Source organism: Alligator mississippiensis, chromosome 7, assembly GCF_030867095.1.
Source record: "Alligator mississippiensis isolate rAllMis1 chromosome 7, rAllMis1, whole genome shotgun sequence".
Taxonomy (NCBI): Eukaryota; Metazoa; Chordata; order Crocodylia; family Alligatoridae; genus Alligator; species Alligator mississippiensis.
This window is the reverse complement of record NC_081830.1, coordinates 12,590,619-12,603,288: the sequence shown is the minus strand read 5'-3', so window position 1 is coordinate 12,603,288 and position 12,670 is coordinate 12,590,619. Positions and strand designations below refer to the sequence as shown.

The 12,670-nt window shown below is 44.1% G+C and overlaps 1 long non-coding RNA gene across 1 annotated transcript; it reads right to left on the bottom strand.

The window, feature by feature from the left end:
* Window positions 1–5,037: 5,037 nt before the first annotated feature.
* Window positions 5,038–12,053, bottom strand: LOC132251659 (uncharacterized). Its single transcript, XR_009463635.1, has 3 exons — window positions 11,998–12,053; window positions 6,001–6,110; window positions 5,038–5,126 (listed from the first exon to the last, which is right to left on the bottom strand). It is a non-coding gene; the product is annotated as an uncharacterized LOC132251659 (long non-coding RNA).
* Window positions 12,054–12,670: the final 617 nt, after the last annotated feature.

Genomic DNA, 12,670 nt, shown 5'->3' with positions numbered 1-12,670 from the left:
CTCTCTCCAAAACCCTGCTTCTCTTTCTTTTTTCCTTTCTGGTCTAGTGACTGTGGCAAGATGAATGCACCTTCAAAGAGACGCTTCAGCTCTTTCATAGATTCTGGCAACCCATGTGAAAGGCAGGACGGGGTACAAAATTTTCCTTTCTCTCTTTGTACCTCATCTGCTAAAGTGCTAGAAACACCAAACATCATAGAAAGGCACAGTACTGTTTGTGTGAAAGGCCAGGCAATTTTTGGAGGTGGATGCTTTTGGAAGGTGGGAAAGGAGGAAGGAAACCAGGCATGTTAACTATTGAACCTGTCTGTGTATTTATGCCCCGGCTGATGTTCCTGCCTCTGAAGAAAATTTGTACGTGTAAATGATGGGGGAAAAACTAAACACTACCTGTCTGCCTTTCTGTCCTTAGAGCCCTGAAGAAATTGGGGCTTCCCATCTCTAATCATGAAGGTTTTGCTTTATGAAATGAGCAAAGGTGATACCAAGATATTATGGTACCATAGTTATGAAGGTTCACCTATGATCTCACACACTACATTGTGGGATGTTTGGCAGTTCTGATTCTTGCCAACCTTTTTCCTGGGTTTTTCCTGGGTTTCAATTCACTTGGATACACAAACCTGGAAAACAGGTTCAACAAAACCTCAAAAAGTGAAAGCCATAATCAAGTCAACAAACTTATCAACTGTTCTCACATCACATTGGAAGGCTACAATAGGTTTGCATGAGCTTTCCATTAATCAAAGAAGAAGAATAAACTGCCCAAGTGGACTACTGATATTTTTAGTAATAGGGACATACTTATCTATAGAGCTACATCAATTCTTGCAAACTAAGGCTCTGGACCATTATATTAAGTGGGCTCTGCTGTTTCATTTAAAACTATTCAAATAAAATATGGTTCAAGGCTGACATCCAGTGGCCAAGGAGATGATTTCATTCTAAGTTATGCCATTTTTCCAAAGAGTTGCATGATTTCCATTTCGTAGAGTTACCTGACGCTTCCCTATTGTCTCTGCAAAATTTGGCCTCTCTTGCAACATCCAGGCAGGATCTCTCTATTGGTGAAACTGCTACTTTAGGTCTCTTGTCAAGCACTAGTATGAGTACATATATTCTGAGTGTCTTCCTGACAGTGAGATGCATTAGGCAGTGGAGAAGACAGCCAAGGGAAATGATGGAAATTATCTTTTCTTTTTTAAAAACATTTAAAATCCACTCTGGCAAGATACTAGAAAATGTGCCAGGGGGAATCTACAATCCTGCCATGGACAGGAAATGAACTAAGTGGTCTCGCATGCCTTTTCTGTCTCTAACATCTAAATTTCAATATTTTTCATATCCTGTTGCCAACATGAATACATTTCCACAACCCTCCTGTGGGCAATTTTTATACCTATCTTATTATTGAAAAGGCAAAGTTTAAGGCCTGTATTTTTAAAAGTAGCCTCTGCCATTTGGGGCAGGGGAGCATATATCTGCTTTTGCACTACAGAGACAGCCAGTGCTGCTGAGCTTCCTTCGTTCCAGCTGAATGGGAACATTCACTTTTTTCACTTCTGAAAATCCAGCATCTACAGCTGGTCTGAGTCCCTGCAGGTACCACTCTTAAAAATGCAGGCATCTGTTATCTGCTCAGTATTACTGAGCCAAGATCAGCTCATGTGTTTCTTAAACCTTTTTCCTTGCTATCTCTCATTAGAACACACTACCTGCTGCAGAGTTAGCAGCTCCATTTATGTCAGAAGCATGTGATTAGTTGTTTAATGGGGGCTTAGAGATCCTGTTTGCCACATGGAGGAATTATTAACAGAGCGTGAACCCTGTATCACTGCAGTCTAAATAAGGCCCTAGCATTTATCTGGGAATTTATGTCTAATTCTAGCTGGATGCATAAACATGCAAATGGCACTGATAAAGTACTGCTTGTTTGAATGAGCATTAGATCCTTTGACTGCTTATGAAGCTTGATGTTCTAGTGGATTTAAGGCACAAGGGTAATCACACATGCCCAGCAGAGTGAGCAAAGCTGCATATAATAAAAGATGCGTATTTACTGTCTGCATTTTACATAATCCCAAAGGGATTTAAAAATAAATCTGATCGCATTGGAGGATTTGCTGTATCTGAGTCATCCTTTCCAAACTGCATGCTAAACAAATTCTGAGAGTACCTGACTGATGTACATCACACACATTAGCTCAGTGCTACCCTGTAAAGTCTTTGGGGCAGGAGCCGCAATATCAGTATGAGGTGAAGAAGGAGCATGGGTAGGAAGCGGGAGATTTGTGCTTCATTCTTCACTGTCTCCAACAACAGATTGATCCTATGCAACCTATTGATCCTGGACACTTGAGACAATGATCCTTATCACAGAATGGTCCTGTATTGCCTATTTTCTTCTTTCTTTAACACAGTGGGAGATGTTTTTCATCTCCTACTCCATCTCAGGTGGAAGAAAACTAAATCTGTTTATATTAACACAACACCAGTAGGAACTGAATGGTTAAGAGAAAAATGGCTCTAGATCTCAACCATTCCTGGGTTTTGATTATGTTCTGTAAAGCCTAAATGTAAATGTGACCTCTCATCCCCTTTGTAACCAAAATCCAGACTCGGAATTCACTTGTTCTGTTTTGTGTACCTGTCTTTGGGGCTGAATAGCATGTTCGTATTTCTTTAATGTTATTGCAATTGAAAACCATGAGAGCAAATAATGATCAAACATGTAATCTCAATTCTCAATGAACTCTTTGGGTACTGATGTGGAAACATATTATTTTAAAGCAGTTCCCCTGTAAATGTGTTTCCATGGTACCAGACTTGATGACACAAAGAAGGCAGTGAAGGCCCAGCAGCATTTAGGGAGGAATGGAAAAAAATAAAGCTATTTTCATAATACAGGACATCCAGGTCAGCAATTTTTGCTTGGGCAAAACTCCTACTGATTTAAGTGTAATGGAAGACAAACTTCAAGGGAGAGTTTAGACTAATAACAACAGAGTAAAGAGCTTAGGTACTATGTTGCTGATTACTGTTGTTAGTCCCTGGATAAATGGATAGACAGTGATATACTGGCTGGCTGACTGAATGATTAGGCCAAAAGAACCCATACTGCAAACTACTGTTTTTTCCAACCATAGTTTTATCTTTCTTCCCAATCACAATTGAAAGTTTGCTGTAGATGTCTGTCAGCAGTTGCCTTACAAACAATTTTCAGAGATCAGCTATTAGCAGGAGTGAATGAGAGTGATATTAGGTGTGAAATAGAGTACTGGAGCTGAAGTTTAAAACCCTTCTGTTACCTCTTTTGCTTAGAAGAGGGAAATGTCTTCACATAGGTTCACATCCCAGATGACCAGTCTAACCCTGGCATAGCCAGCCCCTCTCACAAATCCTTATGGTCCTATATTAAAAAAGGAAGTAGTAGTCAGGCAAAAGGGGGAAAAATGAAAGACAACCCTCAACCTTCAGAAAAATATCTGAAGTCCAGCATCTGAGTCAATGAAGTTCATGTACTGCCCAATAATGTATCTTCAAAAAATCAGTCTCCAATCCCATGTCAACTTCCTTTGCCTCTGATCTTGTGAAAAAACAGATTTCAGAAGCGGCAAAAGCATGGTTCCATTCAGTGTTGCAGCTGCAGCTGTGTAATTTGTGTCCCTGAACTCTTAATGAATCTTTGATTAAGTCACTGAATTTGCATTGTATAGGGACTCTAGGACATACAGTAAATGATGCAGAACTGACACTGTCTCTCACCCCATCCTCATCAATAAATTAAGTGACTGTGGCATTGATGCCTACACAGTTGGATGGGTAAAAATTGGCTGATGGGGCATACCCAGAGAGTAGTAGTGGACGGGTTGTACTCAACCTGGCAAGATGTGAGCAGTGGGGTACCCCAAGGCTCGATCCTTGGGCCCGCACTGTTTAACATCTTCATCAGTGACTTGGACGAGGGGGTGGAAAGCACGCTGTTCAAGTTTGCTGATGACACTAAGATGTCAGGTGAGGTGGACACACTTGAAGGGAGAGAGAGGCTACAACTAGATTTAGACAGACTACAAAAGCGGGCAGATGACAATAGGATGGGGTTCAACGTAGACAAATGGAGGGTGCTGCACCTTGGGAGAAGGAATCCACAGCATACATACAGGCTGGGGAGCTCCCTTCTTGAAAGCACAGAGGCGGAAAGGGATCTCGGAGTCATTACTGACTCCAAGATGAACATGAGCCGCCAATGCCAGACCGCAGCCAGCAAGGCCAGCCATACCTTGTCATGCATCCAAAGGTGCATCTCAAGCCGGTCCAGAGAGGCGATACTCCCCCTTCTATGTGACTTTGGTCAGGCCGCAGTTGGAGTACCACGTCCAGTACTGGATGCCGCACTTCAAAAGGGATGTGGCCAGCCTGGAGAGGGTTCAGAGGAGGGCCACCAGCTTGGTGAAAGGGCAGCAGGACAGGCCCTACAAGGAGAGACTGAAGGACCTGAACCTGTTCAGCCTCAGCAAGAGGAGGCTGAGGGGGGACCTGGAGGCTGCCTACAAGCGCATCAAGGGGGAATCAACATGAAATAGGCAGAGCTCTTTTCTCCCCAGCACCACCTGGGCTGACAAGGAACAATGGTCATAAGCTGATGGAGAATAGGTTTAGGTTAGAGATCAGAAGGCAATATTTTACAGTTAGGGCGGCCAAAATCTGGAACCAGCTTCCCAGGGAAGTGGTCCTCGCCCCTACCTTTGGCAAATTCAAGAGGAGGTTGGACGATCAGCTGTCTGGGGTCTTGTGAACCCAGCATTCATTCCTGCCTGTGGCAGCGGATCAGGCTAGATGATCTGTTCAAGTCCCTTCTGACCCTAGCTACTATGAAACTATGACTTTCTGGCTAAGAAGAGTACCTCAAAATACCAAAATATGTTCAATTAGTCCCTTGATCCCCCCAGTTACTATAGTAATCACCATCATTTTAAGAGATTCAAGCCAGATTCACTCTTAGTAGCCTCACAGGTGGCAAGTCTGCCATTTATTACCTGTGTAGGTGCCCCAAGTACAGCTCTTGCTGACATTGTTGTGGGATATCCCATTGCTTCAGTGGCTGGAATACAGGTCCTGATTCCATTCTGTTGAGACAGCGGAGAAGAAAAAAAGAATGGAAACTTATCTACTGGCTTTAGCCAAATCCCTGAAGCAGGCTTGACATTCAGCTGGCTTCTGAACCAATCTTGTATTGATGATGATAAGGCAGTCCTATACCATTGTTATCCCAAAGGGCTCTCTCTCAAGCTCTTTGCAGACTATCATCAGGTTGATGATAATGCACAGATCTCCCTGAAGTCAGTGGCAGGTGTGCACATTCACTTCTGGGCATACTGGGCTCCCGCAGGCCTGATCCTTGTTTCATTTACAGCAGTGACCCCTTGAATTCAGAGACGTTACACTGGTGAAACCCCCAGTATAAGTGAAGGGAGAATTAGATCCTATAAACCTTTTGTCCAGAATATCCCTTCACCAGGCACAAAAACGTGGCCACCTCTGTCTGGGAATGTGACATATGTTTGTCATATACTGTATCTTAGGAACAGGAAGTAGAAAGCATCATATCCAGCTGGAAATGCAACAGGGAGTTCAGGTAAGCTGGCCCTTGGCTAGGACACCATGATTAATATCCCTGCTTGCACGAAGAGTGCCACAGGATTTTTCATTACCTAAATTTTCCAAAACATTTGACTGTATAAGGAAGATCCATAAGCCAGAAACCTTGTATGTGTTACTGTGCAGAAAATATGCATAAGTATAATATGAAAATAAAACATATTAATCAAAAGTATAAAATAATGAAAAAATACAGTAAAGCTCATGTGCAAATATCTCAGGGTCAAACTTAATTCCTGTTGAAACCCTCATGGCTTTCCCACATATTTCAGAGAGTCCGGGATTTAGCACAGAGTGACATGAAAGTTCATACTGCATCTAACTCATGCTTGTATTAATTACCTTCCGCTTACACACCATGCTGTCAAGCTGGGCTAAAGTTGGGAACGTTGCTCTGTTCATTCTGGAAACAACACAAGTCTTCCTGTAGGGCATATGGTAACAATTATCCTCTGCAAAATACAAATAGGAGTTTCAGCAAATCATCTTTTATTTTTGTTTCTGGTTCTATGAAAACACTCTTAAAACAGGTAACAGAGATATTTTGCCAGCTGCCTCACACTTGCATTTTGTGTCTCATTTGACAAGACTCAGAGCTCAAAGCACTGGGTGAAGTTAATTCCTTGGTAACTCCATTGAGTTCAATGCAGTTACACTGAGGATAGGTTTGCTCAGAAGTGTTTTGCTTCTAAAATGCACTCATGCACCCTTGGCAGCAAGAAGCAGGCTACTCAGATCCAGGAAATTTCAGCAGAAGATAAGTGGAAATCGGATCCAAGACGGTTCACATTTACACTGCTGAAAAGGTAATGCAGCTCTGCCAGAACGTAAGCAGGCTGCCTCTGTATCATTCTACAAGTGACTGTCCCACTGAGGTATCATCTTTGAACATGTATCAAATGGACAAGTTAGGCAGTGGTGTTGGGCGAGCCATCAGGTAAATGTAGAGACATGTTGAGTTTTCATTCTTGGAAAGTAACACAATGTTTGCAAAGCTAGGGACAGAAATTCCACATAAGTAGTACAAAACTGGTTCAAATCTGTAACACATCAGACGTTCAGTGCACATAAACCACTTCCAAAATGTCTGAAACTGGTTTAAGATAACACTGGATGGAAGCAGTATCAGACTTAACTGATTTAGGTTAAAGCAGTTTATTAAACTTCTGTCCTAGATCCCTGCCAGATTCAAGTTAATGCATAGGCCCTCAGCATCCCAGAATGCTTTGCACCTCCCCCACAAACCTCCCCTCACAGGGTGGGTGGGCTAGCCTTGGTCCAAGCTGTGAGCTCCAGCCCAGCAGGGAGGCATGTTATAGTTCCCCTCCCCACGCCTCCCTGGCTCCAAATCCCCCACTGCAAGCATGTGGCTGTATTTTTGAAATCAAAGCTAATGTCTGTTCACTTGCTTATCATTTCAACCTATACAGTTTAGATAAACCTGCAAAGATTGAATTGATTTAGCCTTGGGCTTTTTCACTGTCAGTACTTAGCTCACGGGCCTAAGCATTCCAGAATTAGCCTGTAATATGAGTTTGTATTCATTGCATCTGCTCTCAGCTATTTCACAGTTCCTTTTCCCAAACTGGTAGCCTGTTTTGTTGCCCGATAGGGATTATTCCTTGTAAGGAACACTGCCTGTTGCTTCCTACTTGGGACAGAGAATACTAGCAGATAGCAGTCCTTGCCCTAACAATATAATAGTCCTATACAAAAAGAACCTATTACAGAAGGCTCCTGTTAGCAACTTATGCACACGTGCAGAGATCAAACAAAATCCAGCATTATACAATTAGGGGAATCAGGTTTCATATTAAAATTCCAATGTATAAAGCTATAATAGATGTGCATGCTATAGGAGAGTAGTATATTATACATGGTTATAAGACTCTGTAATGATTAATTAACCATTTACTAAAACATACGTTAGTTATTTATTCACCCTTTATAAGCTATTTTTATATGAAACAGTAGACCTGTGTGAAGCGGCTAGTGTTCACTTTGGATTTGGCTAATTTGGGAGACAGTGATTCTATTCGGTGATTCAGATCACTGTCCTGATTCGATTTGGCCAAATCCGATTCGAAGATTCGGCAGCTGCTTAATCTCTGAATCAGCCAGGCCAGGCCCATCCCCCACCCCTCTCCCAGCCCTAGCTCCTGGCACTTTAAAAAAAAAAAAGCCCTGGTGCTCACTGGGTGCTGCTGGGCAGGGGCAATCCCTGCTGCTCCTCACTGCCCCATGCTGCATGGGGTCTCTGCACAACCCCCCTGACTCCCCCCTTGCTTCCCCCGCCCCACCATGGGTGTCCCACATGGGCCAGCTCTGGCCATTTAAGAAAGAAAAAACCCCCAAAAAACCTTGGGACTCACCACTCCTGCCAGCAGGGGGCAATCCCCACTGCCCCCCACTGCCTTGTGCCATGTGGGGGGCTCTGCACGAGCCACCAAAGCTCCAAGGCTGTTGCAGGAGTGGTGAGTCCCCAGGGCTCTTCTTGGGGTTTTGTTTTCTTAAAGGGCTGGAGCTGGCCTAGGCAGGGCACCCATGAGGGGCCGGGGGAGTGGGGGGGCTTGTGGCAGAGCCCCCCCATGCAGCATGGGGTAGTGGGGGGCAGCAGGGATTGTCCCCCTGCCTGGCGGCACCTGGTGAACACCGGGGCTTTTCTTCAAAGTACCGAGCGGGGAGGGGCAACCATGGGGGGGGCTAGGGGAGTGGGCAGGGGTTGGTGGGGGGCTAAGGTAATGGGGGGGTTGGAGGGACTGGCAGGGCCCCCCCCCATGGTCCCCTCCCCCAGCCCTCCCTCCCCTGCCCCTAGTACTTACCAGCTCGTAGTCAGCTGCAGCTCCCTGCTGCAGCCACTGGGGATTGCCCGAATCATCAAAGCTCTCCAAATCTTTTCTGAAGATTCAGAGAGCTTTGAATTGATTCGGATGTTTACATTGGTCCCCTGATTTGATTCAGATTCGGAGATTCAGCCACCGAATTGGGCCAAATCGAATCACCACCCAAAGCTTCACACAGCCCTATGAAACAATACTATAAAGTAGAACCATTAACTTTAACAGATTAAATGTTTTTATTTCATGATGGAATTTTGGATATCTTTTGCACGTGCAGCTCTGCTACAACTTGTATATTTATAGGAAATTAAGTACTTTGGGATACTGAGATGAAGGATCTTTAAAAGTTTCAAGAAGGAGCTATTTTCTTTCCATGTGACCTTTTTTTAAAAGGTGCTAAATTCCTTCGTCTTACAATAAGGGGTCAATTATCCATTTATTTTTAAAGAGTAATATGATTTCTTTTCAATTATGGCTTTCAAAGGAATGAAATGCATCCTCCAAGCTACTCCAAGTACACACATTTCTCCTAAAATTTAGTCTGAATTGGTACATAAATAGAACAAAGTAATCAGATTGCCTTTTTTGACATTTATGGTGTTGTAGGCAAAGACTGTATTGGAGGAATATGCTCCTGAGTAAATGTTAAATGCAGCAGTGTTCAGTTCATGACTGATGTTCAGTATCTGGTAAACAGTACCTCCATCATTCCCTTTATTTATGAGCTGGATTGCCTAAAAACAAAGATTTAGAATCATAGAAAATTAGGGTTGGAAGGGACGTCAGGAGGTCATCTAGTTTCAACCCCCTGCTCAAAGGAGGACCATCGCCATCTAGATTATTCCAGCCAGGGCTTTGTTGAGCTGGGCCTTAAAAACCTCCAAGGATGGAGATTCCATCACCTCTTTAGGTAACCTGTTCCAGTGCTTCACTACCCTGCTAGTGAGAAAGTTTTTCCTAATATCCAACCTAAGCTTCCCAAAGGTGCCCTGCCACAAGGAACATGAAGCTGTCCAAAATACTCATAAATGTTTTCATTCTGTCCTCAGCTCAGTTTAATTCCAGACACACTAAACACTAGGGAAAATGGATTTGTATACATCTTGGTCTGGCATTACATATCTTTGTTGGTGGCATTTGAACCAAACATCACAAATAAAATATTTGTTTTTCTTATTAAGGAAAACTATAGCAAACTAAATGTTTCTTTGTTACATATGTATTTTCAAAGCCAGTTGCCACATTTTCCTGGGGACCACTTTTTTCTGCAAGACTTCTTTGGAAGTGACTGATTATCCTGACATGAGCATTAAATTGCTCATGGAGTTTGATTCAATACATAGAGAATTTCTTCCTTTTTAATCTTGATAATGTTTTTCAGTATGTTCCTCTCAGAAACCTGTTGGCAGAATGTTGTCTGTCATTTGAGGTTACATGCCTATGAGGTGCATTTGAAGTGACAAGGCCTATGTGCGAGGGATTAAAATATAATAATTTATGACATAACTTTGACCTCAACTATTTCATCATATATTTTTAATTATGATTGCCTAAAGGCCCGATGTAGAAAAGCACTTCGGGTACCAACTGTATCTTGAATTTAAGCATCTGCTTAAATTCTATCCTGAATACTATTTTAATAGGTTAGTACAGGCATTTCCACAGTCCTGAGAGCCCTGACCTGAGATGAGGATTTTTATATGGTAGGCCCTGTATGATAGATAACAAAGATGAATTTGCTTCCTGAAGAGATTACAATCTAAGTGTAGGATTATAAGCAACAAATGAACCAAGCCGATGGAATGGGGAACACAGAGAAAACAATGAGATAATACAGGGTAATGTTTTCAAAAGTGCCAGTGACTTAGAAAACCAGGTTTTCTTTTCAAAAGTGACTTGGGCTTTTATAAGGCCAGGTTTTTAAAAGTACTTTAGATGGGGTCAGAATTTTAAAGGCATTAAGGTGCCAAAAGATGCAATTTCAAAAGCCGCTAATGGGATTGTTAAAAGTGCCTAACCTTGAATCTGGTACCCAAGTGATTTTCTGCTTCCCACTTGACACGCATCTGAATTCTTTTGACAATCACATCAGACATTTATTTGTACTTTCAGGAGCTGCTAAAAAACTGTCGCGTTCTTCAATAATGGCATACAAGTGAACACTTTTTAGCAGTAGGTAAGTAGGTAACTATTCTTTACTCCAAGAGCTGGTTCCTTTGGGCCTGAATTGAGGTAAACTCAAATGACAGTGAAATGCTGGGAGTTTGCATTGTCATCTCCCATTTTATATCTGCTCTGTAGTGCTGTCATCGTCAGAACAGTCTTGAAACCTAAGCAGCAAGCATCACATTTGTACATATGCTCTGCAGGGGGTGTTTTTAAGGGACATAAACCACCAGATGGGGTAATATGACATGACAGCTTTGCTCCAGGCATGGATAGAAAAATGAATGAAACACCTATTGATGGGTCAGATTTATTGAAATCTTCTTCTGGACTGGGTTTCTTCAAATATTTTGTGGGTTTGACTTTGTTATGATAGATGGCAGGTCTATTTGTTGTTGTTGCTGAGCAGTGGTTTAACATGTGGCTGAAACCTTTTTTTGCCTTCAACTCATGCAAACTTGGCTTTAAAACTACTGTGACAGGGGGCTACCTCGGGGCTGATCTCTGTGGCCCGCCCACCTGTTCTTGGGCCAACCGCCCGCCTTCTCGCCCGCCATGCCTTCGTGTTAATTGATTCACTGATTGATGTCAATTAGGCAGGAGGCTGCCCATTTTAGCGCCCCGATGCCAAGGGGCGCTCTGTGGCTCCTATCCTCCCCAATACCGCAGCCCAAGCCTCGCAGATGGCGTCTTGGTGTTCACCTAGTCACCAGCCCCCATGCTGGGCCCCAGAATCATCCAAACAGGACCCCTCTATGATCCCTCCAATCAGGTGGCCTCTCCCCCTTCATCCGGGCTACCTCGCCCCCCAAAGCCATTTTCCCCTCTCGGGCATGGTCCCCCCGGGACCTTTGGCTACTAGCCCTGGCCCACCTCCAGGCCAGTCGGGACCCCAGGCCCCCGGCTCTTGGGCGTCCCTCGCGGTGGGCCCCTGGCCCTTTTGACCCTCCTGGTCCTGGCCCCAGCATGGGCCAGTCGAGGGTACTCTCTCGTCAGGTCAGGTCTCTAGCCCCTCACTCTCCCCCCTCGGGCTCACTGCACTGCTACCCCCTTTCTCCAGGGTTCACCGCAGCACCACGCCCTTGTCACTCTCTCCCAGGGTCCACCCTCTGGGCCTCTCAAACAAACGCAGGGTTACCCACCCGGTGGTGGGAGCTAGAGGTTAAGGCTCCCCGACCCACCTTTCACCAGGGTTAATCACTGGCCTGGCATTTCCTGGGGGCTCCCGCGCCACTGAGAGCCCCACCAGGCCACCCACTCCCGGCAGGGTGCAGTTTCAGGTCATGCCCAGGACCAGGAGCCTCCTTACCATCCCCTTCAGCTCCTCCCTTACCTCCGGGTTGTTCTCAGCAGCCCTCTGGCCAGGCAATGTTGCTGCCTGGCCTCCAGCAGCCAAACTGCACTGTTTATACAGGCAGCTCTTATCTCCAAAATGGCTGCCCTCATCAGGCACCTGGCGGCTGCCAGCTCCAGGCCCTTAAAGTGGCAGGCACACACAGCGCCCTGCCACAACTACCTAGTGGGAATAATCTATTTAATAATAGAGAGTATTAAATGGGAGAGCAAAACAGGTTAAGGCAAGAATGCCAAATAAATTAAAATTCATCCTGATCTTTGATTTGTGCTTCTTTCTGTCACTTTTTGTCTTGTCTGGATAAGACAAGCACCACAGCTGAACGTAAGGATTAAGAGAAATGAAAATCTGGAGAAACAATGATAGGGAAATGCTAGCAGTAGCACAAGTAGTAGTAAAAGGTCAGTCCTATCCAGTAGAGTTGATTTGTGATAATCTGGAATATATATGGACACCTTTGCAGTCTTTTTCAAGGAAACTCATTTTGATTTCATACTTCTGGAGGTTAGTTAAAAAACTGTGGTGGGAACTAAGCAACTATATGTGGCTGCCTGTTTTCTGCTAGAATTCCTAGAATCATAGTTCATTAGTTTGGAGGCCAGAAAGAACTATCAGCTGCTTGGACCGTAAACCAGGCCATAGGGTTTCCTGT